Source organism: Mauremys reevesii, unplaced genomic scaffold, assembly GCF_016161935.1.
Source record: "Mauremys reevesii isolate NIE-2019 unplaced genomic scaffold, ASM1616193v1 Contig9, whole genome shotgun sequence".
Classification (NCBI taxonomy): Eukaryota; Metazoa; Chordata; order Testudines; family Geoemydidae; genus Mauremys; species Mauremys reevesii.
Genome location: NW_024100906.1, coordinates 1,017,949 through 1,045,740, shown reverse-complemented (window position 1 = coordinate 1,045,740; position 27,792 = coordinate 1,017,949). Strand labels below are relative to the sequence as shown.

At 50.8% G+C, this 27,792-nt stretch overlaps 1 pseudogene; it reads right to left on the bottom strand.

Moving 5' to 3' along the window:
* The window catches only part of LOC120395032, a 69,321-nt pseudogene that overhangs the window by 15,046 nt on the left and 26,483 nt on the right, over positions 1–27,792 (bottom strand).

Genomic DNA, 27,792 nt, shown 5'->3' with positions numbered 1-27,792 from the left:
TCACTAGGGGGCAGCGGAGGGTGAGAGAAGGGATAGCGGCAGCTACAGGCTAATAGGCACTAGGGGGCGGTGGGGCCCCATGATGTTTCTTTCAGGATCTGTGGTGACCCGTCCCCGCAGGAGCTGGGCTCACCTGTCTGTACTGGGGACTGAGGCCTCCCTTTTCCCCGTGGAAGATGTACAAGGCTCCATGATTGTCGTTCTCCATGGGGGCCCCGATGGCCACGTCCGTCCGTCCGTCCCCGCTGATGTCCCCGATTTCAGACATGCTGGCCCCAAAGCGACCGAACGTCTTCCCTGTCTGTCCTTGCAGTGTCTTGCTGCAGTTCTGCATCGCCCCCTGCAGGCCCCATCCAAAGAGACACATGTGGAAAGGGTCAACACTGACAGCCAGCAGAGAGTGCCCCCTACTGACCCCCTTTCCCTCTCTCTGCAGCATAACGGCCTTTGGTGCCGCTCTGGGGCATCGGGGCCATCACTGACTGGCAAGGAATAGCATTCTCTAATGATCCCCCCATCCTGCTCCCTGGAACACCACACCTGCTACTCCCATGCTAATTTTCCCAGCATCACAACCCCATGGCAGTGCAGGCAAGAAGAATCCCAGGCCATCCATCTTCCCCCAGGCTCCATCATCTTTCTTACCGACCAGTGAATCAGGCAGATAGAGACCTGCCCTCCATTCAGAGGTGTATAGTACATGGGGCTCCGATTAGAACCAGGTCCGTGTTCCCATCTCTGTCGAGGTCCACAGCACACAGTGTACCCCCAAAATACGAGCCAATCTGGAGAGGCAGATAAGTCACCCCTTCAATTTAGTCACCGCCTGCTTCTTCTCCCACTGGGACCCTTCTCACCCTATGGGACTAAGGATTCTGTCCCAATACTCATTCCATCCTTAGACTCACCCTCCTGCTGCACAGCAGGTGGCGCTATCACTGTAATGTATAGGCAGTTAGATCTTGGAGAGATGCTGAATGCTAGTTGTGGTGCAATTCTTTTCAGAGGTTGTTCTAGCATGAGTAAAGTTTATTCACTGACTGAGCCACTGTTATAAGTTCTGTTCAGCTGGAATGTATAGGCAGTTGGATCTTGGAGAAATTCACTTGTTAGTGTAGTGTGATCCTTTCCAGACACTGTTAATATCACTAGGAATGTTATTTTCCTTGTCTGAGTCTCTCTGGCCCAGATCCACAAAGGGACTTATGTGCCTAAACCACAAACTTAGGTGACACTGTGATCCACAAAACCTCTGTCTGGCTGCTGCTGACCCCTATAGGTGCCTAAGCTGAGTTGGTGCCTAAGTTTTTGCAGTAGAAGCTCCTTATGTTGCTGCTTCAATGGCAGGGCATGTGCACTGCTGTCTTACTCTAAGCAGCCAGTTGCCCATTTCACACCACACCCCAGCATGATCCACAAACTGGGGGAAGACAGGGGCTGCTCCACCTGCAGGGCACCATCTGATAACTGTGGTCAGAGGAGAAGGAGTTGAACAGGGGGTCTGCTGTTTCTTAGGTCAGTGCTCTAACCCCTCAGCTGTGGGCTCCCTCAGTCTCTCCTGTTAAAGTTGTTCCACTTTAATTGACTAATTAAATATCAGTTGGGCTGTAGAATGTGTGCAAATCACAACCACCCTACAACCCAGTGGTCAGAAAACTCCCTGAGAGATGGCAGAGCCCTGGTTAAAGCTTTCTTCCTTATCAGGCAAAGCAGGGACTCAAACAAGGCACTCCCTCGTCTCCGCCATCTGGTTTGTGATGATCTTGGTGGCTTTGAGCATACCTACTGGATGAGGCCCGACATGTGGGCTAGGAGGAAGAGCACCAGTCTTCCCCTGCTTCATGGATCGCTGGCAGGGGTAGGTGCCTCCCTGCAGCATCACAACGCCTAAGTCCCTTGGTGGGTCTGGGCTTCTGTCTGTATCCGTCTCATGAGATCTGTCTAGACCCTAAGTGAAGGTAAGAGCAGTGGGATATTGGAGAGATGCTGAGTGTCAGCTGCAGTGCAATTCCCTAAACCAGTCAAGTTTATCCCCTGCCTGAGGCTCTCTGATGGAATGGTTCCTGAAGCTGAAGCCAAACACAAATATTACACGATGTCAAAATCCTACAGGCTTCCTCCATCCCTCTCTCTCTCTCACACCCACACTCCACATTACCTGTACCGCTCCCCATACCTGCTTTCCCAACACCTCCGATCTGGGTGTCCATTCCCCGCCCTTGGTACCTTGGCTGAACAGGACAACTTTGCCGGTGTGTTGGTAGCGAGGGGCCCCGACCACGTAGCTGCTCTGCCCATTGGCTGTGATGATCTGAGACGAATAACCTCAAAGGAAGAGAGAGACGTTGGGAGGTGAGATGGGAAACAGCCGTACAACAGTGCTGCACAGAACTTTCCCAGAACTGAGATGCAGCCACCTCTGGGGTGGGGCGAGGGGGCTGTTTAAATAGGTAAGGGAAGCTGGGTGGGTTTGTTCTTACCGAGGTAAGCATCATTCATGTCAGTGGAGGTTCTGGATACGTTGATGAAGCTCGGCTTCCCGCTGCTCCCATATAGGTATATCCCACCCGACCAGTCATAGGCTCCACTGCTCCCAGCACAGGCCCGTCCTAAACCGACACGCACGGCAAAGGGGACTGATTACAGGAAACAGACAGCGCAGAATGTATTTACTAGACGAGGCCAGAACCTGCAGCACAGCGCCCCCTAGCAACGTGCGGGGACCCTGGGGTCAGTGCTGATGGACAGGGGAGTGAGCACCCCTACTGGGTCCCCAGCACACGCTGCAGCAGAGAGCCCCTAGTGCCTGCCCTGAGTGGGAGGGGAGGGTGCCCTTTGCACAGCTCCAGCAGCACTCTTGGCTAGTAAAGGGTTGTCTCCCCTGCAAGCACTAAGGCAGGAGTCCCCAACGCGGTGCCCATGGCGCCCGTGGGGGCATCTAAAGACGCCCGCGTCCTGACCCCCAGTGGAGCACCTGCCGAAATGCCGCCAAAAGGTTGGGGACCACTGCACTAAGGCAACCAGCTCCTGCATAGCATGAAAGCGCTGTCAGGGCCCCAGCCCACGGCAGCGTGGGACATGCCCCAGGCCAGGCGTCACTCACAGGGGACAGCAGGGAGCTGAATCCTTCCTGAGCCATCTCCAGCTGGAAGGAGCTGCCGCTCTGGGACTGGGTGCCTGGGGACAGAGACAGACAGACAGACACGGAGAGACCATCACAGACGGTAAAGGCCCCATTCCCTGAGCCAGCCCTTCTCCCCACCTCAAGGCTGGATTGGATCCAGTACTCCCTAAAGAAAAGGCCCCATGTCCAGGGGCGCCTCTAGCAATTTTGCCGCCCCATTCACGGCGGCACTCCACGGGGGACGCTCTGGCGGTCGCCTGGAGCTGGTCCTGCCCATGTCCCATTCCTCCACCCCTTGAGCCAGCCAGTCCCCTGCCCAGGGGCCTCGGATGAGAAAGGCATTACAGGGATCTATGGAGATAGATCAGTAGATAGATGTTGGATGGGGAAAGAGAGACTATTTGGGGCCTCTTTAAGCTCTGGATTCCCAGCTGCTCCCTGTCCCATCTCGGCCTTGAAAACCCATTTCTAGAGCCCCAGGGCCAGTGTGGCCCCTCCCCCAGCTCTGGTACCTTCGATGGGGAAGATCTTCTCCTGCAGCTGGCTCTGGATGCCCTGTAGGGCATCGAAATTGTCCACTTGGAAGACGTGCTCGTCGGTGGGCTCAGAGGCGATCTTCTGGAGTTCCTTTTTGGCAGCGGTGCTGGAGAAGGCCCTGCCGACCTTCACGGAGTAGAGAGAGGTACAGGGGAGACCAGGGCATTGGTGTCAGTCACAGCCGAGAGCCCTGGACAAATACCTACCTGCCCCGAACCCTGCTGGGCCCTAGAGAGGCACGGCTCAGCCAGCGCCATGTCCTGCCCTGGTGAGTGGGGGGTGGGGGGGCCGCTGGAGCAGGTTGGCACAAGAGTCACTGTGACGTGAGGAGAGGTGTCCTCATGCCTGGAGTTATGGAGCCTGCCTCATTTCAGCACCGAGTTGTGTCAGTTGTATCAGGAGTGGGGCACAGGGGGCTTCTTGCCATGGGAATTGTCAGCGCTCTGGGCCCTGCATGACTCAATCTCCAGGGCGTAGTGAGGGGTGAGTGCTGCAGTGTCTCTGGGGGATGCCTCAGGGCAACGGGTGAAGGGCTGGGACCACCGCGCTGGTCCAGGTGGGTTGCGTGCAGTTGGCTCAGCGGTGGAGTCAGGCACCTCCCGGTCGCTGGACCTGACAGAAGCGGCAGACAAAGGTCGAACAAGGGCCAATGACTGGGAGCGGAATTTACACCCATTCAGATTGGAAAGAAGGTGTCAGGTTTAACCATGAGGGGAATTAACCATTGGAGCAGCTCACCACGGGCCGCGGTGGATTCTCCATCCCTGGCAATTTTTAGCTCAAGACTGGCTGGTTTTCTAAGAGATCTGCTCTGGTTCCAACAGGGATTATTTGGGGCAGTTCTCTGGCCTGTGCTGCATGGGAGCTCAGACTAGATCATTGCAAAAGTCCGTTCTGGCCTGGGAATCTACGACTCTAAGTTTGTTGCTATAAGGCAGCGTACGTTGACCTAACTCTGTAAGCTGCCTCGCTAAAATGTAGCTCCTACCCATGTAACTCGTCCACCACACCGAGTTCATAACTCCACGTCCGCCAGAGCCGATGTGCTTAGCTCAATGTGGTCAGGTCACTGCAGTGTCCATATAGACACTGCGTTGCTTATATAGCCTTGGGGCTTCAGCTGTCGGTGCCCCACCATGCCCCACACTGACAGTTAAGTTGGTACAAGCGCTCCTGGTGAGGATTCGCACTGCCGACAGAAAGAGGAGAGTGTGGACATGAAAAAATGATTGAATTACTGGGGTGGCTGTGTGACCACATAACTTAAGCCGACTTAATTTTGTCACCTAGACTTGCCCTTTATCTTGCTGCTGATGCTCATTTCAATCCCTTTGGCTCAGCAGTTTCATGGAGATAAATGTCAAGTGACTGAGATCAGTTTGGGGAGGATCAGAGCCGTTGTTTGAGCCCCAGGTGTGTGCAGCAAAAACTTTATTAGAACCAGGTGATTTTGCTGTTTAACTGGGGGACTGTTTCTCAGGACCCCTTGTTCAATTGATCCCAAATTTGGACCACAAGTGAGATGCAGCTCACGAAAGCTCATGCTAAAATAAATTTGTTAGTCTTTAAGGTGCCACAAGTACTCCTGTTCTTAATCCTAACCTGCGTCCCCATGAGGAATACCAAATTTCATGGCAATCTGAGCCAGCACATGGACCGTAGGGTAGGCAGAAAACCCAACCTTTAACTAGAAAGCTCTGCTCAACCTGAACAACCAGAGGAGCTCCAGCTCTCCTATAATGTCACATGTTGACCCAGTTACAACCCAGGGTCAGGTCTTCTCCTTTATCACATGGGAACCTGGCCATGGGCTCAGATCCACACTAGTTCTCTGCACAGCCACGACTCACCCCAATGGCGTAGCGGATGATTCCAGCTCTCTCAGCCTCGGGGACGGCATCTGAATAAGAAAGTGGGTCTTTGTATTTCTTCCCATCTGTGATCACAATGAGAACCTTGGTGGCCTCATCCCGAGCGCCTCTCCCAGAGGTGAACAGCTCCCGCCTGGAAAAGTGGAGGTGGGGAATACATGGGAGGGTTATTGATACGTAATAACACCTAGGACTCGTCCACTGCTTTGGCATTGCAGATCTCAAAGTCCTTTACAAAGGAGGCCACTGTCATGTCCCCATTTTACCAAAGGGGAAACTGAGGCACAGGAAGGTGACATGACTTGCTTAAAGTCACAACACAACAGAGGCTCAGAACTGGCAATAGAACTCTGGAGTCCTTACTCACAGCATCCCAACCCCGCTTTAACCTACTAGTCCCCATTCCCCTCCCACAGCTGGGGATCAAACCCAGGAGTCCCAAGCCCCTGTCCCTTAGCTTGTATGTCCTTGCAGCCTATTCCCTGTGGAGCCAGCACTGGGAGCAGGGCAACACCTACACCACTTTCCGGATGGCGCTGGCCGTGCGCGTCGTTCCACTAAGCTGCTCAACCCCCTGGACAAGGTGATCGGGTCACGACTCCTTCTGTACTCCATGAAGTCAAAGTGCAATTTAAATTTATTGGAGTACTGCATGAGGGCGAACTGCAGGAGACAGGGGAGAAGAGAAAAAAATAATCCCAGGAGTGGAGGGTCAGAAAAGCAGGAATCAGACTCAGTTAACAGCTGAGGTAGGCGGTCGGGATGTAGCTTGTTTTGTGAATATTTTCCTGGTTTTGTATACAAAATCTATCACTGCTCCATGCAGCACAGCGCTCCCTAGCGCTGCACTAGGGCACTGGGGCCAGCACAGACTGCGAGGGGCAGGGTACGTAGTCAGGGTTCAGCCTCTGCCCATTACCTGCGTGTCGGTGTTGCGGAAACGCTTCATGATCTCAGAGAGAAACGTCTTCATCTTTCCAAAGTCCACAGGTGCAATGCTGCCTGAACCATCCATGAGGAGCGCTATGTCTGTGACATGTTTGGGGCACTCTGACAGGGACAGGAAAAAATACATCCGATTCCTGACTCAACTCCACAAACATGGAGAAAACTCAGTAAAAATTGCTAGACCAGACCAATGGGTCCATCTAACCTGACATCATGTCCCCTCCCTGCAACCCCGGGCCAATGGGCCCCTCTGTCGCAATATGATGCCATCCTTGCCATTGAGGGGTCCTGAGCGTAGAGCATGGCATGCACTGGGATGAAAAAAATACACCCCAGCCCCATCCCAGAGCTGGGACAGAACCCAGGAATCCTGGTACCTAGTTTCCACTCACATCCTGAATCAAACCAATGGACCCACCTAGCCTGCTATCCCAACCCATATGAGACCCATGGGCCCATCTAGACCCATCTCCCCTCCACCTATCCATGGCCCATATACCCACCAGTGACCCCATGGTATAGCCCCCACCACCCCTGTGTCACCCCTCACGTGGCTGGGTGTCCGGGATGTGCTGGAGCTGCCGGAGACTCTGGTCCAGAAGGAAGCAGTAGCCATTCACATACATGTTCTCCCCACAGGCCCGGTGCACCGTGGGGCCGCACACCTGGGGCATGAGAAGGCACGGGGTCAGTAGGTGCCCCTCTGAACAGAGCACTGAGGGTGGGAGATAGATCCAGGGGTCTGCTCCCCACCATGGATATGCAGCGAAAGCCCCTGCCTGGGCAGGGGACCCCCTTAGGGCAGAGGGACCCCCACGGGGGCATCATGTGGTTCCCACAGTCCCTGCTATAGCAGCAGCCAGTCACTGATGCCATGTCAATGTTAACCCAATTCCACGCTCCCTGCTAAGTTCACACACAGTCACTGTCACCATGGCAACAACCCAGTTACAATGCTCAGCTTCCTGCTTCCTTCCAGTCACTGTCACCATGGCAACATCAGCCAGTTGCCTTCATCCCTCACAACATCATCTCACGGTCACTGTTGCCAAAGTGAGGATACCTGGCTACCACCATTCCCCACTGCATCCTTGTGCCCCCCCTCCAGTTATGGGCGTTACCAACAGCCCTTGCACAGTTATCCTATAGTCATAGTGACATCACCCAATTGTCATCTCTGAACCATTGCTCCAGTCACGCTGACACTGCCCAGTTACTACCATCAATGAGTAGTGGGGTTTGGGGGTGGGGAGCTGTCCCCTGGAATGATGAGGGAGCAAATGTCAGACCCCAGTCCCAGCTCCCATTTCCCCTGGGTGTGGTACCTACCAGAAACTGGGAGCCTCGGGCAGCCAGAGACAAACCGAGGGACATGTTCATGGCATCGGGGGGCCCTGACAGGTGAGAGAAGCACACCAGGGTGAGAAAATAAACTCCACTCCCATCCCAGAGCGGAGGATAGAACCGAGGATTTCTGACTCCCAACTCTAACCACTAGACCCCACTCCACTCCACTCCCTCCCAGAACTGGGGACAGATCCCAGGAGTCCTGGCTCCCACCCCAATCCTATTGCAGCGCCCCACAGCCCAGGGTGCCCCTACTCTGGATGAGGATCTCCTGGCAGCGTCTGGAGCCCGGGTCGCACTTGTAGACTTTGCCGGTTTCATTCACATCTCCCATCTGCAGCGGGGCCCCAACGATCAGCCTGCGGGGAAAGAGCAGAGGGGGGCTCAGGAGATGCCCCATTACACCCAGTGCAGTGGGTCCTACGAGGGGCAGCCCAGCCAGACAAGCCCCTCAGCATTGGTCACGAGTCATGTGGGCCCCTGAGCCCACGTTTGGCCCTTACCCCCCAGCGCTGGCACTCCGGAACTGCACCACGCTCTGCCCAAACCCCGCTGCGGCATCCTGGAAGGTGATGGGTCCCTCCACATCCACGCTGAATCCACGGCTTGGTGCCAGCACTGCAGGGGTTAAACAGTCACCAGTTAGCGCTTCCCCTATGGAGAACGGGCCAGTGGTTGGGGCTGAGGGGCCGGCTCCTTCTGGCTACATGACTGAATTCCACCTCCATCCCCCCACTCTAACCCACCAAATCCCACTCCTCTCCCAAAGCCAGGGATAGAACCCAGGTGTCCTGCCTACCAGCTCCTCACCACCTGCTCCCTGCTGTCTAGCCCTCAAGGGTTATATTATGCAAATCATTCCCCATATTCATTTGCATAGCACCAGACACTCCCACTTAAAAATAAATATCATGAGTGGAGCTAGCGCTGGTGAACAAATCGCTAGATTTATCTCCATCAGCTTTCCTGATGCTGATCCGTAGCGGGTGCACTTCCTGTAGGGGTAGAAGGGGCAGATCAGACTTCATAGACTGATAGATTCCAAGGCCAGAAGGGACCATTGTGATACCTCCCGGATAACACAGGCCAGAGAACTTCCCTGCATTAATTCCTCATTGAACTATGGCAGCGCTTTCAGAAAAACGTCCAATCACGATTTAAAAATTCCAGTGATGGAGAATCCACCACAGCTCTTGGCAAACTGTGCCAATGGTGAATTACGCTTCCTGTTAAAAATGTCGGCTTTATTTGCAGTCACAGGCCATGTCTGCACTACCGCTTATGACAGAAAAACTTATGTCATTCAGGGGTGTGAAAAAACCACCCCCCTGAGTGACATAAGTTTTGCTGGCATGAGTGGTAGTGTGCAGAACGCGATGGCGGCAGAAGAGCTTCTTCCACTGACAGAGCTACCACCACTCATTGAGGTTGTTTAATTACGTTGCCTGGAGAACTCTTTCCTGTCAGCATAGAGTAGCTACACGACTGATCTTACATTGGTGCAGCTGCATCGGTAAAGCTGTGCCGCTGTACGCTCCCTAGTGTAGACATGGCCTTTGTTTGTCTATCATCAACTTTCAGCCATTGGATCATGTTAACCCTTTATCTGCTAGATTGAAGAGACCAATATTAAATATTTGTTCTCCTCATAAGTACTCACAGACTGGGGTCAAGTCACCCCTTAACCTTTCCCTTAATTAGACTGAGCTCCTTGAGTCTATCACTATGAGGCAGGTTTTCCAATCCTTTCATTCGTCTCATGGCTCTTCTCTGACCCCTCTCCAATTTATCAACATCCTTCGTGAATTGTGGGCACCAGAACTGGACTCACTATTGCAGCAGGGGTCGCACCAGGGCCAAATACAGAGGTAAAATGCAATAGAACCTCAGAGTTATGAACACCCCGGGAATGGAGGTTGTTCGTAACTCTGAAATGTTCGTATCTCAAACAAAACATGATGGTTGTTCTTTCAAACATTTAAAACTGAACATTGACATAATCCAGCTTTGAAACTTTACTATTGTGACAAAGTTCCTCCTCTGCCTTGGTGGGTCCTGTGCTTTTTAGCGGATTTGCTTGCCTCATAGGTTTATGGCAGCCCTCAGTTTGGCCACTTCTGCTAGAGGCTCAAACCTGCCGTTCACTCAGCTAACCTCAGCACTGGCCAGCATGGGGGAAATGGAGAACAATCTCCTCAGTCTCTGTCCCACCTAGTGGGTTGGGGACAGGCCAGATCACTTTCCAAATTAGACCTTCCCCTCTGGTGTGTCTCACAGATCAGGTCAACTTTTCTTGTGTCAGATAGGGAGTTGGGAGGATGTGGGGAACCCGGACCCACCCTCTACACCAGGTTCCAGCCCAGGGCCCTGTGGATAGCAGCTGTCTACAACGTCTCCTGTATCAGCTGAGTGACAACGACAACTCCCTGGGCTACTTCCCCATGGCTTCCCTCCAGCACCTTCTTTATCCTCACCTCAGGATCTTCCTCCTGAAGCCTGATCACGCTTGTACTCCTCAGTCCTCCAGCAGCACAGCACAGCACAGCACAGCACAGCACTCCCTGCTCCTTGCGTGCCTTTCACTAACTGAGGGGAGGCCTGCCTGCCATAACTGATTCTAGTATGTTCTTAATTGGCTCCAGGTGTCTTACTTAACCTGCCTGTCTTAATTGGTTCAAGCAGGTTCCTGATTGCTCTAGTGCAGCTCCTGCTCTGGTCACTCAGGGAACAGAAAACTACTCATCCAGTGACCAGTATATTTGCCCTCTGCCAGACTCCTGTACCCCACTGGCCTGGGTCTGTTACACGACGCAGAAGAAAAATGCAGCTTCCCCTTTATATTTTTAGTAGTTTACTTTTAACACAGCACTGTACAATAGTTGCTTTTTTTTTTCTTTCGGTCTCTGCTGCAGCCTGGGTGCATACTTCTGGTTTCAATGAGGTGTGTAGTTAACTGGTCAGTTCATAACTCTGAGGTTCAACTGTAACCTCGCGATTCCTGCTTGAGATTCCCTAAACTCATGTCACACAAGAAACAGGCAGTGGATGGCAACACTGAATCCCTAATGCATTGGGTAGCTAACTAACTCCCCACCTCTGCCCGTGGGAGTGGCTGGGAGAAGTGGGTGAGTGGGGAAACCCCTCTCTAATTGGCTGATCTTTAACCTCCTGGGGAAGGGTAGCCAATCAGGGCCGCCGCAGGAGGCAAGCAGGGCTGAGAGGAATTGTGGGAGAGCAGTAGGGAGTGTAATAACCTCTCAGGGTGGCTCTGCTCTCCTCTCCCTCAGCCCTTCTCCTCTCTCCATCCCTGCAAGCCCAGACCTGGGATGGAGAGTCCCCTTGGAGCAGCCCCCTCCAGGCTGGGAGGAGGTAAAGACCCTCCAGATTTGCAGGAGGAGCAGGTGTGGGGCAAGGGGGGTGTAGAATTGTGGGGCTGGAGGGTGAGGTTGGAAAATTGTGGGGCTGGCTGGACAAAGGGGGTGCTGAGAGGGCAGGGGCAGGCTCCCCCGATCTTTCCTTCATCCCTTTTTAGGACCCGTCTCCCAATGTGCCTCAGACTCCCCAGTCCCAGACTCAAATCTGTCATCGTCATTCTCAGCCACCACAACGTGTGACCTCCCCCCGTGCCCTGAGAGGTCCCAGCTTCACAGACAGTGGAGATGTGATTTTGAATCAGGAAGAAGCTGTGGTGGCTTTACAGCAGGGCCGTGCCAACCATGTCCACTTCCTGCCCATGAACTGCAGCCCCAGCCCACATCTTACCAAGCCCACATGCTCCATGGAGAGGCAGAGTCACACCTCCCCCCATCCCTTCCCTGAGACACCCAACAAGTGGCCACATCTCAGTGCCGGGTGAGGGAATCCCTGTACAAACAGCCCCCAGGCCCCATCCCATAGGTGGCTGCATCTCAGCCCTGGGCAAATAACTTCAGGGATTCCATGTCTGCAAAATATTTCATGTGCATTATACCACGTTTTTGGTGTGGTATTTTCAAATAAAACAACTTCCAGAGAATGAGAATTATAATCCAGTGTAAAAACAGAGCCCTCACCTGTGTATGCAAATAGATTCAAACCAACTTTAGATCATGCCCTTAACTGTTCATTGCTGACTAACATAGTCTCTTTTACGCTGTTCAGGTTGGCACTGGGGGCCTGTTTCACACATTTTAACAATTTTGTTAACTCATTGCTCATTTGTGGCCAGTACAGTCTCTCCCTGGCTCTGCACCAGGGGCGGCTCTAGAAAGTAGGCTGCCCCAAGCAGCGCGGTGCACTGCGCCACCCTTCCCCGGTCCCGCGGCGGGTCCCCTCTTCCCGCGGCTCCGGTTGAGCTCCCACCGGCATGACTGCGGCGGGTGCCGTGGTCCCGCGGCTCCGGTGGACCTGCCGCAGGCATGCCTGCGGGAGCTCAACCGGAGCCGCGGGAAGAGGGGACCCGCCGCAGTCATGCCTGCGGCAGGTCCGCTCGTCCCAAGCTCCGGTGGACCTGCCGCACATGCCTGCGGCAGGTCCACTGGAGCCAAATGCCGCCCCCCCCGGGAAAGGGCCGCCCCACGCGCCTGCTTGGCGCGCTGGGGTCTAGAGCCGCCCCTGCTCTGCACTGACATTTTTCCAGGTCCAAGCGCCCTTCATGTCCCCCTGTGAGCATGTCAGTTTGTAACAACTTCGGCGCCACTATTTTATTTCCTCTAAACAATACACCATCACTAACAGACAGTTCTGCTTGGAACTGAAAATATGGAGTTGATCTGGTATGTCCTGACCATTGCTAGGCAGAGACAGGCTCCACCTAACAAAGAGAGGGAAAAGCATCTTCGCAAGCAGGCTGGCTAACCTAGTGAGGAGGGCTTTAAACTAGGTTCACCGGAGGAAGGAGACCAAAGCCCTGAGGCAAGTGGGGAAGTGGGATACCAGGAGGAGGCACGAGCAGGAGATCGCATGAGGGGAGGACTCCTGCCTCATACTGAGAAAGTAGGACAATCAGCAAGTTATCATAAGTGCCTATACACAAATGCAAGAAGCCTGGGAAACAAGTAGGGAGAACTGGAAGTCCTGATACAGTCAAGGAACTATGGTGTGATTGGAATAACAGAGACTTGGTGGGATAACTCACATGACTGGAGCACTGTCATGGATGGATATAAACTGTTCAGGAAGAACAGGCAGGGCATAGAAGGTCAGGAGTTGCATTGTATGTAAGAGAGCAGTATGACTGCTCAGAGCTCTGGTATGAAACTACAGAAAAACCTGAGAGTCTCTGGATTAAGTTTAGAAGTGTGAGCAACAAAGGTGATGATGTGATGGGAATCTGCTATAGACCACCAGACCAGGGGGATGAGGTGACGAGGCTTTCTTCAGGTAACTAACAGAAGTTGCTAGATCACAGGCCCTGGTTCTCATGGGTGACTTTAATCACCCGATATCTGCTGGGAGAGCAATACAGCAGTGCACAGACAATCCAGGAAGTTTATGGAAACTGTAGGGGACAATTTCCTGGTGTAAGTGCTGAAGGAACCAACCAAGCAGAGCTGTTCTCGACCTGTTGCTCACAAACAGGGAAGAATGAATAGGGGAAGCAAAAGTGGATGGGAACCTGGGAGGCAGTGATCATGAGATGGTCAAGTTCAGGATCCTGACACAAGGAAGAAAGGAGAGCAGCAGAATACAGACGCTGGACTTCAGAAAAGCAGACTTTGACTCCCTTGGGGAACTGATGAGCAGGATCTCCTGGGAGAATAACATGAGGGGGAAAGGAGTCCAGGAGAACTGGCTGTATTTTAAAGAATCCTTGTTGAGGTTGCAGGAACAAACCATTCCAATGTGTAAATAGGGCAGGCGACCAGCTTGGCTTAACAGTGAAATCCTTGCTGATCTTAAACACAAAAAAGCAGCTTACAAGAAATGGAAGCTTGGACAAATGACCAGGGAGGAGTATACAAATATTGCTCAGGCATGCAGGAGTGAAATCAGGAAGGCCAAATCACACTTGGAGTTGCAGCTAGCAAGGGATGTTAAGAGTAACAAGAAGGGTTTCTACAGGTATGTTAACAACAAGAAGGTCAGGGAAAGTGTGGGCCCCTTACTGAATTGGGGAGGTAACCCAGTGACAGAGGGTGTGGAAAAAGCTAATGTACTCAATGTTTTTTCGCCTCTGTCTTCATGAACAAGATCAGTTCCCAGACTGCTGCACTGGGCATCACAGTATGGGGAGGAGGTGACCATCCCTCTGTGGAGAAAGAAGTGGTTCAGGACTATTTAGAAAAGCTAGGCAGAATTCGGGGGATGGCATTTTGTGTGCTCCCCATGGGGCGCGCAGGAGCTTCCTGTTCCACTCCCATCGCACCGCCGAAGAAGGACCCTCCGCTGAAATTGCGCAGGCTACAGCGGCAGTCATTGAGCTGCTCAATTGCCTGCTGCTGTTTTCCGTGGCACATCAGCAGAAGGTCTTTCTTCAGCGGCGTGACGGGAGCGGAACTGGAAGCTCCCGTGCGCCCCGTGGGGAGCGCACAAAATGCCGCCCCCCGAATCCTGGCACCCTAGGCGACCGCCTAGGGTCACCTAATGGAAGCGCTGGCCCTGCCTAGCGGTTATGGTGGAAGAGAAGCTGGATATGAGTCAACAGTGTGCCCTTGTTGCCGAGAAGGCTAATGGCATTTTGGGCTATATAAGTAGGAGCATTGCCAGCAGATTGAGGGACGTGATCATTCCCCTCTATTCAGCATTGGTGAGGCCTCATCTGGAGTACTGTGCCCAGTTTTGCGCCCAACACTACAATGAGGATGTGGAAAAATTGGAAAGAGTTCAGCAGAGGGCAGCAGAAATTATTAGGGGGCTGGAGCACAAGACTTATGAGGACAGGCTGAGGGAACTGGAATTGTTTAGTCTGCAGAAGAGAAAAATGAGGGGCGATTTGATAGCTGCTTTCAACTACCTGAAGCGGGGTTCCAAAGAGGATGGAGCTAGAGTGTTCTCAGTGGTACCAGATGATAGAACAAGGAGTAATGGTCTCAAGTTACAGTGGGGGAGGTTTAGGTTGGATATTAGGAAAAACTTTTTCACAAGGAGGATGGTGAAGCACTGGAATGGGTTACCTAGGGTGGTGGTGGAATCTGCTTCCTTAGAGGTTTTTAAGGTCAGGCTTGACAAAGCCCTGGCTGGGATGATTTAGTTGTGGATTAGGTCCTGCTTTGAGCAGGCGATTGGACTAGATGACCTTCTGAGGTCCCTTCCAACCCTAATATTTTATGATTCTATGACAACCCAACAGTAATAGCCTTAATTACCCTCCGTAAAGTCTCATCATTAGCTTTAGCCTCAGCAAGTTCATTGCAACTAATCAAGAAAGAGATCTTGGAGTCATCGTGGATAGTTCTCTGAAGACATCCAGGCAGTGTGCAGAGGCGGTCAAAAAAGCAAACAGGATGTTAGGAATCATTCAAAAAGGGATAGAGAATAAGACAGAGAATATCTTACTGCCCTTATATAAACCCATGGTACACCCACATCTTGAATACTGCATACAGATGTGGTCTCCTCATCTCCAAAAAGATATACTGGCATTAGAAAAGGTTCAGAAAAGGGCAACTAAAATGATTAGGGGTTTGGAACGGGTCCCATATGAGGAGAGATTAAAGAGGCTAGGACTTTTCAGCTTGGAAAAGAGGAGACTAAGGGTATGTCTACACTACCCGCAGGATCAGCGGGTAGTGATTGATCTATCGGTGATTGATTTATCACGTGTAGAGTAGACATGATAAATCGATCCACGATCGCTTTCCTGTTGGCTGCTGAACTCCAGCTCGGTGAGAGGCAGAAGCAAAGTCAACGGGGGAGCCGCGGCAATCGATCCCGCACCATGAGGACGCGAGGTAAGTCGAACTAAGATACATCGACTTCAGCTATGCTATTCTCATAGCTGAAGTTGCGTATCTTAGGTGTAGACCAGGCTGAAGGAGGATATGATAGAGGTCTATAAAATCATGAGTGGTGTGGAGAAAGTGAATAAGGAAAAGTTATTTACTTATTCCAATAATATAAAAACTAGGGGCCACCAAATGAAAATAATCGGCAGCAGATTTAAAACAAATAAAAGGAAGTTCTTCACTCAACGCACAGTTAACCTGTGGAACTCCTTGCCTGAGGAGGTTGTGAAGGCTAGGACTATAACAGGGTTTAAAAGAGAACTGGATAAATTCATGAAGGTTAAGTCCATGAATGGCTATTAGCCAGGATGGGTAAGGAATGGTGTTCCTAGCCTCTGTTTGTGAGAGGGTGGAGATGGATGGCAGGAGAGAGATCACTTGATCATTACTTGTTAGGTTTACTACCTCTGGGGCATCTGGCATTGGCCACTGTCGGCAGACAGGATACAGGGCTGGATGGACCTTTGGTGTGACCCAGTATGGCCGTTCTTATGTTCTTATGCTCAAAACCTTTCTGAGACTGAGCACCAGACCCCACTCCCTTCCCAAAGCTGGGGATAGAACCCAGGAGTCCTGACTCCCAGCCCCTCCCCACCAGCTCATTCAAGTTTCCCTTGTGTCTAGCCCTGGATGGCCATTTTATACAAATCATTCCATGCATTCATTTGCATAGGAGCAGAAATTCCTGCATGAAGAATAAATATAATGAGTGCGTTTAGCACTGGTGAATGAAGCCCTTGATTTCTCTCTTGCTGACCTGGATTCATGGGGAGAGGGACCCTGTGTTGGGTCACAGGGGCAGATCAGCCTTCACAGAATGACAGACTAGAACGCCAGAAGGAACTGCTGTGTTCATCTAGCCTGACTTCCTGTGTAACAGGAGCCAGAGAGCTTCTCTGAAGTAATCTCTGTTTGAACTAGACTGGAACATTTAGAAAAAGATCCAGTCTTGATGTAAAATTGCCAGTGACGGGGAATCTACCGTGACCCCTGGTAAATTGTTCCAGTGGTTAATTACTGACACTGTTAGAAATGTTACACCTCATTTTCAGTCTGAATTTGCCTAGCTTCAGCTTCCAGCCATTGGCACATGTTAGACCTTCCTCTGCTAGACTGAAGAGCCCACTATTAAATATTTGTTCCCCACACAGGTACTTATAGACTGAGATCATCACCCCTTGGCCATTGCTTTGTTAATCTACATAGTGATAGATTCAAGGAGCTCAATCTATCGGGTAGGTTTTCTAATGCTTTGATCATTCCCATGGCTGTTCTCTGAGCCCTCTCCAATTTATCAACCTCCTTCTTCAACTGTGGGCACCAGAACTGGCCACAGGAGTCCAGCAGCACTCGCACCACTGGCAAATACAGAGGTAAAATAACCTCCCTGCTCCTAGTCGAGTTCACCCTTTTTATGCATCCAAGGGTTGGCAGCATCTCACTGGGAGCTCTTTGGCCCAGGCAGTTCTCGGTCTCTCTGCCGAGTCTATCAGTCAATGCAGGGTCACCTGGTAAGCTTGTGCCCTGGGAGCCAGAGCTGAGACCCATGAAACTCATGTCACACAAGAAATACCAAATAGCCCATCAGTGGTAACAGTGAATCCCTGACGCACACCGTGGCCCCCTCCAGGCCTGGGAGGTAGTAAAGACCCACCCCCCAGAGCTGTAGGAGGAGCAAATATGGGGCAAAGCGGGGTGCAGAATTGTGGAGCTGGATGAAGAATTGTGGTTCCTGTGGATGAAGGAGCTGAGGTTGAGGGAGGAGCTGAGGTGGCCTCCCCCCTTCATCCCTTTTCAGATCCCATCTTCCAGTCTGTCCCCCATTCCCAGCCCATCCCCATCACTCTCAGCCACCCCAAAGTCGGCCTCCCTCCATTCCCTGATGGGTCCAGGCCTCCCAGACAAAAGAGATGTGATGTTGAAGCGGCTGTGGTTTTACAGCAGGATTACGGAGTTGCAAAGACTGCATCCACTTCACATCTGCTGGACCTTCCCACCCTCTTCACAATGAGGACACACGTCCCACAGAGAAGGGGAGTCGCACCTGTGACCCACTCCCATCCCAGAGAGCCTGGGGGAATAGAATACAGAGGGAACTGAGCCCAGGAGTCCTGATTATCAGCCCGCCTATCCCTTGTCTAAGCCCCTAGAGCCCCATTCCCCTCCCAAATCTGGGGACAGAACCTAGGACTCCTGATGCAGAGGTCCCTGCTGTAAGCACCAGACCCACCTCCTCCCGCGCAGAGCCAGCCGGGATAGGACCCAGGAGTTCCAACTGTCCAGCTGCTCCCATCCCCCTGCCAGAGGGGTACTCACTGGGCACCCATGTGGAGGAGTCCAGCATTTCCCAGTCCCTCTGGCTGGCACTTACCTGCACACAGGTAGAGGAGCAGAGGCAGGGGGTCCATCCTGTGCTGGGTGAGGGGTGTGTGTAGAGCAGGGAGTGAGAGATTCAAGGACGCTGCCTGGAGAGGAGATGGCTGAGTGCAGAGGCAAGAGATGTGATACCTGAAAAGAAAGAAACACTGATGGGGGTGGAGGCGGGGACTCAGGGTGTTATAGGGAGGGAGCAGAATGGAGAAAAGAAAAAGTCAAGGACACTGAGACACCCAACTTCTCAGACACACACGCAACTGCATGGAGACAGGCAAAAAAACAAAAAAGACCAACCACGTACACCCTGAACTCCCCTATACCCTTCTCCGCTCCCGTCAGTGGTCAACTAGTTACATGTGATGTTGCTAATTTAGTCATTTTCCATCCTCCCCCCTTTGTAAATTCAAACACCCCTCTAATTTCAATTCTTGGAGAAAATACTGTGAACACATTTATCCTGAGACAAACACACACAACTAGACAGACACCCATACAACAACCCTGAGACAGATAGACACACAACCAGAGAGACAAACACCCCTTCTCTGAGACAGACAGACACACAACTACATTGAAATAGACAGATACACAATTAGACACACAACTGCAGTGAGAGACACACAGAGCTAAACAGACAGACAGACACACAGACTACTCTGAGACAGAGACAGACACATGACAATATTGAGACACACAAATTGCACACACAAAACAATACTAAGTCACCCAAACACACACACACAATGTGACACTGAGACAACCAGACACGGACAGTCACAATCCAAAGCTCTACTGACAGACAGACACACAAAAACCACACAGACACTCACTCATACACCCCCGCACTGAGACAACCACACACTTTTCTTATCTGATTACTCTCATTATCGTTAGTATGGCAACATCCTTTTTTACATGTCCTCTGTGTATATATATATCTTCCTACTGTATTTTCCACTGCATGCATCTGATGAAGTGGGCTGTAGCCCACAAAAACTTATGCTCAAATAAATTTGTTAGTCTCTAAGGTGCCACAAGTACTCCTGTTCTTTTTACTGATACAGACTCACACGGCTACCACTCTGAACCCTATAGAAAAGGCATCACCTATTTCTGTTGCTTGTGTCTCGATTACATTGGACAGACCAGCGAGCCCACTACAGAGACAGGCTGGGCTTGTGGTTCAGGAATTAAACTGGACTCAGGAACCTAGGTCCTGCTTCTGGCTGTGCTACAGACTCCCTGTATGAGATCACACAAGTTACTGAATCTCTCTGGGGCTCAGTTTTCCCCACTACGGATAATGAGCCTTCCTGTGTCTACTTAGACTGAGTTCTTTAGGGCACCGGTCATCTCTCACTGTGCGTCTGCGCAGCACCCACACACTTTGGACCCAGACCTGCTGGCCTGCAGAGGGAAAGAGCTGAGGGGAGTCTCCCACCATGGGGTAGAGAGGCAGGGATCCCTCCTGCAGAGAGTGGGTGGTAATGATTCACCTGGACACTTCTGGTAACCATAAAAAGTGTCATAAGGCTGCTCCTAACCAAGAAGTGCTGGAGCAACATTCTGGGGCATTCCGACATGACTTGCGTACTGCACATAGGCGCTGACTCCAGGGCTGGAGCACCCACGGAAAAAATTTGGTGGGTGCTGAGCACCCACCGGCAGCTCCCCGTGGCCCTGCCCCACCCCCCTGCTCCAGCTTATCTCCGCCTCCGCCTCCTCTGCGAGCGCGCCCCCGCATCCTGCTTCTTCCCCCTCCATCCCAGCACTTGTGCCGCGACACAGCTGATTCTTGGGGCAGGAAGGGACGGGGGAGGAGAGGGAACGTGGTGCGCTGGGGGAAGAGGCGGGGCCGGGGCAGGGATTTGGGGAAGGGATCCAATGGGGGGGGGTAGAGTTAGGGGAGGGACTTTGGGGATGCAGTTGGACTGGGGGCGGGGCCAGGGGAGGGGATGGGGTGGATTTGGGTCAGGGACAGGGGCGGGGGGCGCGAGCACCCACCAGCGCCGAGAAAGTTGGCGCCTATGGTACTGTATCTAGCCCAGGAGCCCGACTCTGGCAGGGGCCAGTGCCAGCTGCCCCACGGGAAGGCGCAAGAACCCTACAGTACCAGCTGTGGGATTGGCTGTCCCTCACACTGGGCCTCATCCTGATCTCCCATAGCTATTCTATCCCAGAGTAGGGCTGTCGGATAATCACACTTAACTCACGTGATTAATTGTGATTAATTTTTTTGAGTTCATCACAGTTTTAATAGCACTGTTAAACAATAGAATACCAATTGCAATTTAATAACTATTTTTGGACGTTTTTCTACATTTTCAAATATATTGATTTAAATTACAAACACAGAATTCAAAATGCACAGTGCTAACTTTATATTATTTTTATTACAAATATTTGCATTGTAAAATGATAAACAAAAGAAATAGTATTTTTCAATTCACCTCATACAAGTACATAGTGCAATCTCTTTATCATGAAAGTGCAACTTACAAATGTAGAAATTTTTGTTACATAACCGCACTCAAAAACAAAACAATGTAAAATGTTTGAGCCTACAAGTCCACTCAGTCCTATGTCTTATTCAGCCAATCGCTAAGACAAACAAGTTTGTTTACATTTATGGGAAATAATGGGATCGGCTTCTTATTTATAATGTCACCTGAAAGTGAGAACAGGCATTTGCATGGCCGTTTTGTAGCTGGCATTGCAAGATATTTACATGCGAGATATGCTAAATGTTCATATGCTCCTTCATGCTTCAGCCACCATTCCAGAGTATGTGCTTCCATGCTGATGACACTCATTAAAAAAAAATGTGTTAATTAAATTTTGACTAAACTCCTTGGGGGAATATTGTATGTCTCCTGTCCTGTTCTACCCGCATTCTGCCATATATTTCATGTTATAGCAGTCTTGGATGACTCAGCACATGTTGTTCCTTTTAAGAACCACTTAAACTGCAGAGTTCACAAGACAAAAATAAGGTACCAATGTGAGATTTCTAAAGATAGCTACAGCACTCAACCCAAAGTTTAAGAATGTGAAGTGCCTTCCAAAATCTGAGAGGGATGAGGTGTGGCACATGCTTTCAGAAGTTCGATCGGAAACTACAGTATCCAAACCATCAAAAAGAAAATCAACCTTCTGCTAGTGGCATCTGACTCATGATGATGAAAGTGAACATGCATCGGTCCAAACTGCTATGGATCATTATTGAGCAGAACCCATCATCAGCATGGATGAATGTCCTCTGGAATGGTGGTTGAAGATGAAGGGACGTATGAATCTTTAGCGCATCTGGCGCTTAAATATCTTGCAACGCCGGCTACAACAGTGCCATGCAAATGTCTGTTCTCACTTTCAGGTGCCATTGTAAACAAGAAGTGGGCAGCATTATCTCCTGCAAATGTAAACAAACTTGTTTGTCTGAGCAGTTGGCTGAAGAAACAGTAGGACTGAGTGGGCTTGTAGCCTCTAAAGTTTTACATTGTTTTGTTTTTGAATGGAGTTATTTTTTGTACATAATAATTCTACATTTGTAAATTCAACTTTAATGATAAAGAGATTGCATTACAGTGCTTGTAGGAGGTGAATTGAAAAATACTATTTATTTTGTTTTTTACAGCACAAATATTTGTAATAAAAATAAATATAAAGTGAGCACTGTACACATTGTATTCTCTGTTGTAACTGAAATCAATATATTTGAAAATGTAGAAAAATTCCAAAAATATTTAAATAAAGGCTATTCTATTATTAACAGTGCAATTAATCACAATTAATTTTTTAAATCACTTCACAGCCTATGCTAGAGACAAATTCGAGCTGGAAATAAGGTGCAAATTTTTTAACAGTGAGGGAATTAATCGTCGGAACAACCCACCCAAGGCTGTGGAGGAGTCTCCTTCACTAGAAATTTTTAAACCAAGATTGGACGTTTTTCTAAAAGTTCAGCTCCAAGAATTATTTTGAGGACATTCTCTGGCCTTTGTTATACAGGAGGTCCGACGAGATTATCACAGTGGCCTTGGAATTAATAGAGGTTTGTAACAGGGACATCTGTTCCCTTTAAGAGTAGTAGGGATTAGGGGGTGGTCAACCTCTATTCTATTGAGCATGCCTTTAAAGGTTCCTGGGACTTCTGGAGGGAAAGAATGTGGAGGGAAAGGCAGAGAGGAAGATGGTATTGGGAGAATAGTTAATGCTGGGAGGATCCCCAGGCTGCTGTTTCTTGAAGGGCCGTGCTTAATTGGTAATGAAAGAGATTCCGGGGTTCAAGCAATTTTTTTCCCTTTCATACCTGATGTGGCATCTGTCACAGTAGGTTTGCTCCCCCTCTCATCCAAGGTGAGGAATTGTGTGTGCAGTGGGGTGGCTTGTTTTATTAGGGGTTTTGCTATTGGTATTAATACTACATGTTTATATCAGCAAAGGCAGGTCAGAGCCGTTGCCGTGTGCCTGGCACTTGGAACGATAGATAGGTGGGGAGATTTGTAATGATCCTTACTTCCTGGGGGGTTCGTTCCACAAACAAGCCACTGAGAAAGTTCTTTCTCCAGCACAGACAAGCTTGACCCTTATTGTAGAGAGTTGTATTGGGCCCAGTCCATGAGCTGTCAGCCCCGACCTTCATCCCAGAGCGTGAGACGATGTCTTGAATACCCTTGACCTAGGCAATGGAGCATCCTGAAGATAAAAACTTGAGGCCTCAAACTGGAGTCTATTCTCAGGGAAGCCAGTGTACAGAGCACAGGATGGGTTAGATTCACACGCGTTATCCCATACTGGGAAGTGATGTTCTGCATTGTTCTGGACTAGTTGGAGTTTCCTAAGCACCAATGTCTTCATGCCCAGGTGATGGTCCATCATATTACTGTAGTGCAGCCGAGAGGTGGTGAATAGGTGTATAACAGAGGACAGGTTTCTGTCCACCAGGGTGGGACGGAGTCTTGTAGCCAACCAGAGATGGTGGAAAAGGTGACCCACAGATGCTGCTATGTGAGAGATCAGCATCAACAGGGAATCCAAGAGTTCTCCTAGACTATGGACTGAACTGACTGATTGTGAGTGCACTTGTCCAACTGGAGGAGACTGTGCCAGGGCTGTGAATTCTTCAAAGTACTTTCCTTTGCCCACCAGCAACACCCCTTGTCTTGCTTGGGTTCAGCTTCAGCCAGCTGTTCTTAACCATGAGCTGATCACATCCAAGCACTGGCCATTTTTGGTGGTAGTGGTATGTTGGTGTGTGCCCAAGGGTTTGTAGAGCTGTGTCTCATCTGCATATTGCTTGCACTTGAGTCCATCTGACCAGTTCACCTAGCAGTTGCATGTAGATATTGAAAAGGACTGGACAGAGTTGATCCTTGTGGGACTCCAGTATCTTTCTGGGTATCAAAGTCCCTCAGTCCTCATGGTTTAAGCTTCTGAGTGGCCTTCCCTTGTCGCTTTCTGGCTTGGGCAGTGGCTTCCCATTTCCAGCTCTCTCTACATAAAGGGACATTTAATTGCTCCTTCAGTTTAGTCTGAAAGAAAGGTGCTTAACACTCCTAACAGCTTTGCCAATGAATGAAAGAAATACCACTTGATGGCAGCTATTAGTCTCTTCCTTAGGGTACATTTGTAAATAGTGTTGTCCCTTTTGAATTGAGTGGTTAATCAATATTCAGAGTCTTATGGGTTTTTTCTGTGAGAAGGTTACAGTGATGATGGAGTCAGGTATTTCTCTGATGCAATCCTGTTTGTTTACAAAAAAACATACAAAATCCTGTTTCCCTGAACACACCAGGAATCAAACAGCAGGAGACGGTTTCTTTGTTCCCACACCCCACCCCCTTTTCTAGCTAGCACTCTGTCCAAAACCTCTCTCACCTTTTAGTCAGGGTCAGGCTTGCAGTGCTTCTGTGGCTAGTGTTTCCTTGCTGACTTCTGCTTCCTTCTGTTTACACACAGAGCACCCAAAAACCCCTCCCTCGCTCACAGCTCAGTTTCTGACAGGCTTTTCATGACCTTCTTTTTGAGCAGCGGCTCCTATGGTTTCAGCTAGCCATTTCATAATGGAGCTTGATGGTTCGTTTCTTACATATATCCTGAATGAAGGGCAGTTTGAATTAGGCTTTATCCAACCCAGAACAATACCCTCCCCTCTCCGAAAAGCCAGAGTTTAGCAAATTACCAATGATACAGTCTTAAGTATTTCTATATTGACACAGCGTCTTTCTGTCAAGATGTTTTTCACGCCAACTCAGTTTTGATCTTACAAAATATTGTATTGGAGATGGGAGTCATGTTTCAGAGTAGCATGGGAGTTTTCCCGCTGTGAGCAGACAGCATCCCCTTGCCATCCTACAGTAGAAGCTATCCTCCATGGTGGCTGTGTTTGCCAAATCATTTTCCAGTCTACGCTGATATCAGGATCTTCTATTTGGGAATCTTTTTGTTGTTCTGGAGTCCACTCCTGAAAGCCCCCCATGCCCCCCTTCATGGGTCCAACAGGTGAGTCAGGAACATTTTCATTTCTGCAAGTTATGGAGAGAGAGGAGACAGTCACTTCTTTCTAATCACACCCCTCCCCCTTGAGCACCAATTCCTTGCTCTCTGCTTGGGGCAGTGTTTGCCGTTTGCAGCTCAGCAAGGCCATCTAGCCACGTACCCAGCCCTGCGTGGGACTGTGAAATCGTAGCTCTGCAGTGCTGCTAACCACGCAGCAAGTCGCCCCTCAGGATTCCTGAGTCTAAAGAGCCGTTTCAGAGACGCATGATCTGTCCTGATCGAAAACACCCTCCCATCCAAACCGGGCTGAAAAGGTTCTATAGATTTTACCACTGCCAGGAGCTGCCTTGGGCTGGTGCAGTCAATTCTCTTTGGTAGACTTGGACTCTGGCTGTAATAAGCTCCAGCCCTCCCCAGTGCTTTGTGTTCTTGTGTCAATACTGCCCCTGAGCCATCTGAGTCCAATACAAAAGGGGGTTTGAAACCTGGGTCGGCCCAGACAGGAGCAGTCACAGGAGCCTTTTTCCAACTCTGAGAAGGCTACGTCGCATTCTGCTGGCCACTGGAATTCATCCCCCAGGCTATGCAATGGGCCCCCATTGCACTGGGCACTGTGTAGAATTTATTAGGAGTATTACGGTAGCACCTAGGAACCCCAGTCATTGAGCAGGATCCAATTGTGCTAAGCACTGAACATTATTTACTGGGTGAATTGCGGTAGCATGTAGGCTACCAGCCCATGGTCCAGGACCCCACTGTGTTAGGTACTGTACATTTATTAGGTGTATTATGGTAGCACCTAGCAACCACACCTCCATGGTGCTCGGCACTGTACAGAGGCAGAACAAGACGACCCAAAGGGGCAGACTTGCCAACCCTGATCCTTATCCTGAAGCTTGAGATGTTTCTCGATTCCCTTGGACCAGGCCTTGGAGCTAAGGACCAAGCCTTTGAACCAGATTCAGTATTCTCAGGGTATGGAAACTAAGCTGGATTCAGGTGGGCATGAATTTAAGGTGCAGTGCTCCACTTTCAGCGTGGGTGAAACCCAACAGGAACAAGACCCTCCTTTTCTGGAATCGGAGCATCCGCACATGGCGTCGTTCAGGATTTCCTCATGAAGGGAAGCCGGTGGATGGAGTGGACAGGTCTGATGCACACCCAATATCCTGCACTGCAGGGTTCTGTACCAGCTGTTCCTAAGCACCAGAGCTTTGGGCAGTAAAGCCAACAGGGACTGTCCCTCATGGGCTTCTCCGTGCTGACTGCAGCAATTTCCCCAGTCAGGGCACCTGCTGCCCTGGGTTTGGTCCTTGCAGCCAGGACCGAGCTCTGATTGCAATGGGATCCCCGGAGAGATTTCTCCTCGTTGTGGCTTCCCTGATGCTCCATAAGGCTGGAGCTAGGAGCCCTCCCCAGCCTGGGGCTGCCCCCTCAGGTTGATCCTCTGGTAGTTAATAAACTCTCCATTCGAGCTGGCTTCATGCCTGCTGTGGCAGGGTTGTCCTCCGCAGTGCACCCTTGGGGCTTACCAGCCCCGAGTTGGGACACTGATAAATGGTAGCAGCAAGGGTCTGTCATCCTTCCCAAGCGACCCTTCCAGCCCCACTCTCTCTCACACAGAGCGCTGACCCTCCAGATTGTCTCCCTGGAGGCCTGGCTCCTACCAAACCTGTAGTCTCTCCCTCAGGCTAGAGCCTTATTCCCAGTCTGCCTCCAGGCTATCTGCCTCTCCAGGGCCTGCCCCTGGAGTCTCCTTTCCTGCCACCTGCTTCCTAACTCAGCTCCCCCAGAGTTGGGTGTGTAGGAGACACAGGAGCGGCTGACCAGGACTGAGCCCAACTCCCCTTAAAGGACCAGCCTTTAAGCCCGTGACACCACTCTGAGCACACTGGTGGGTCTTCTGCTGTCTGCTCAGGATAGCAGGCTGGGTGAACCCTCTCTCATACTGGGCCATGTATAGGGTCTCTCCCCAGTATTGACAGGATTCCAACAAAAGCAGTCAGGGGTCAGAGCAGGGGCAAACTGGAGGCTAGGTGTAGGCAAGGAGTCCTGACCAGTATGGAGACCTTCAATATGGAGGGTCAGATTTCAGATCTGAGTCTAAGTCCAAATCAAGCCAGGAGTTGAAGGGCATGGGCCAGGGGCAGTCATGGCAGCTACAGAAGACCCACACTGCTGCCTGGACAGAGACTGAAGTGCTCCTCGGGTTTATATAGAGCGGGGAGCCAATCAGGAGACTTGGGGCTGCTGCCTGCCAAACCCTTGAGGTGGAACAGCCCATGGTCTGTGTCCACAGCAGGTCAGAGGCAGTGGAGCAGAGACCCATCATAGCTGCTGCTGGGTGGCAGTCTGGTGCTATCAGCTGCCTGGTAGCACTACTGGTCTGGGTTCTTGACCCAGGAGGCCTCACATTTGTTTTTCCCCACCCCCCAAATAGGGCTGCCTCCTGCAGGTCTTGGTTTGGGAGGTTTGTAAGATTTTGTGCCAAAACCACAACACAAACTGTGGACCCCCAATCATGGAAGGCTGGTGCGAAGTTGGGCGCATGGTCTTGGATGCAGGCTCCCAGGATTGCTCTTCCAGGCCAGAGCCCTCCCAGCCTATAAGGAGCCATGTCTGATTTTTGAGTCCAGTATCTCGTGCACCTCGTACTCATTGTGTCCTTGGATCCATACTGGATGGAGCGGTGGTTGAGCCTGGTGAGTCAAAATCAAGCTGAGGTCAAGCCAGGAGTTCCAGAGCATAGAACAGGAATGGTCGCAGCAGCTACCGAAGAGCCATGCTGTTGCCTGGACGCTTCCTGGACCACCCTTTGGGTTTTTATGGGACAGGGGGCCAATCAGGAGCCATGGGGATGCTGCCTGTCAAACCCATGAGGCAGAACTTCCCATGGTCTGTGTCCACAATATACGGTAACCTCATAACATGGGGTACAGCTATTTCAGTGAGACCAGTGCCTGCGGCATCTTACACAAGCATTCCATAAAGTCTAAACACTACACACATTTTTCAAAATGTAATTCCTAATTTATAAATGTTAATGTACAGGTGAGCCAGACTGGTTCCCAGCTGTGCATGTGTCAGTGTGCCATGAGGCCTGGGGGCCTTGGCATGAGCTGGCAGCTGGTCTGCCAGAGTCACAGATGGGTTTAAATGTGGTCCA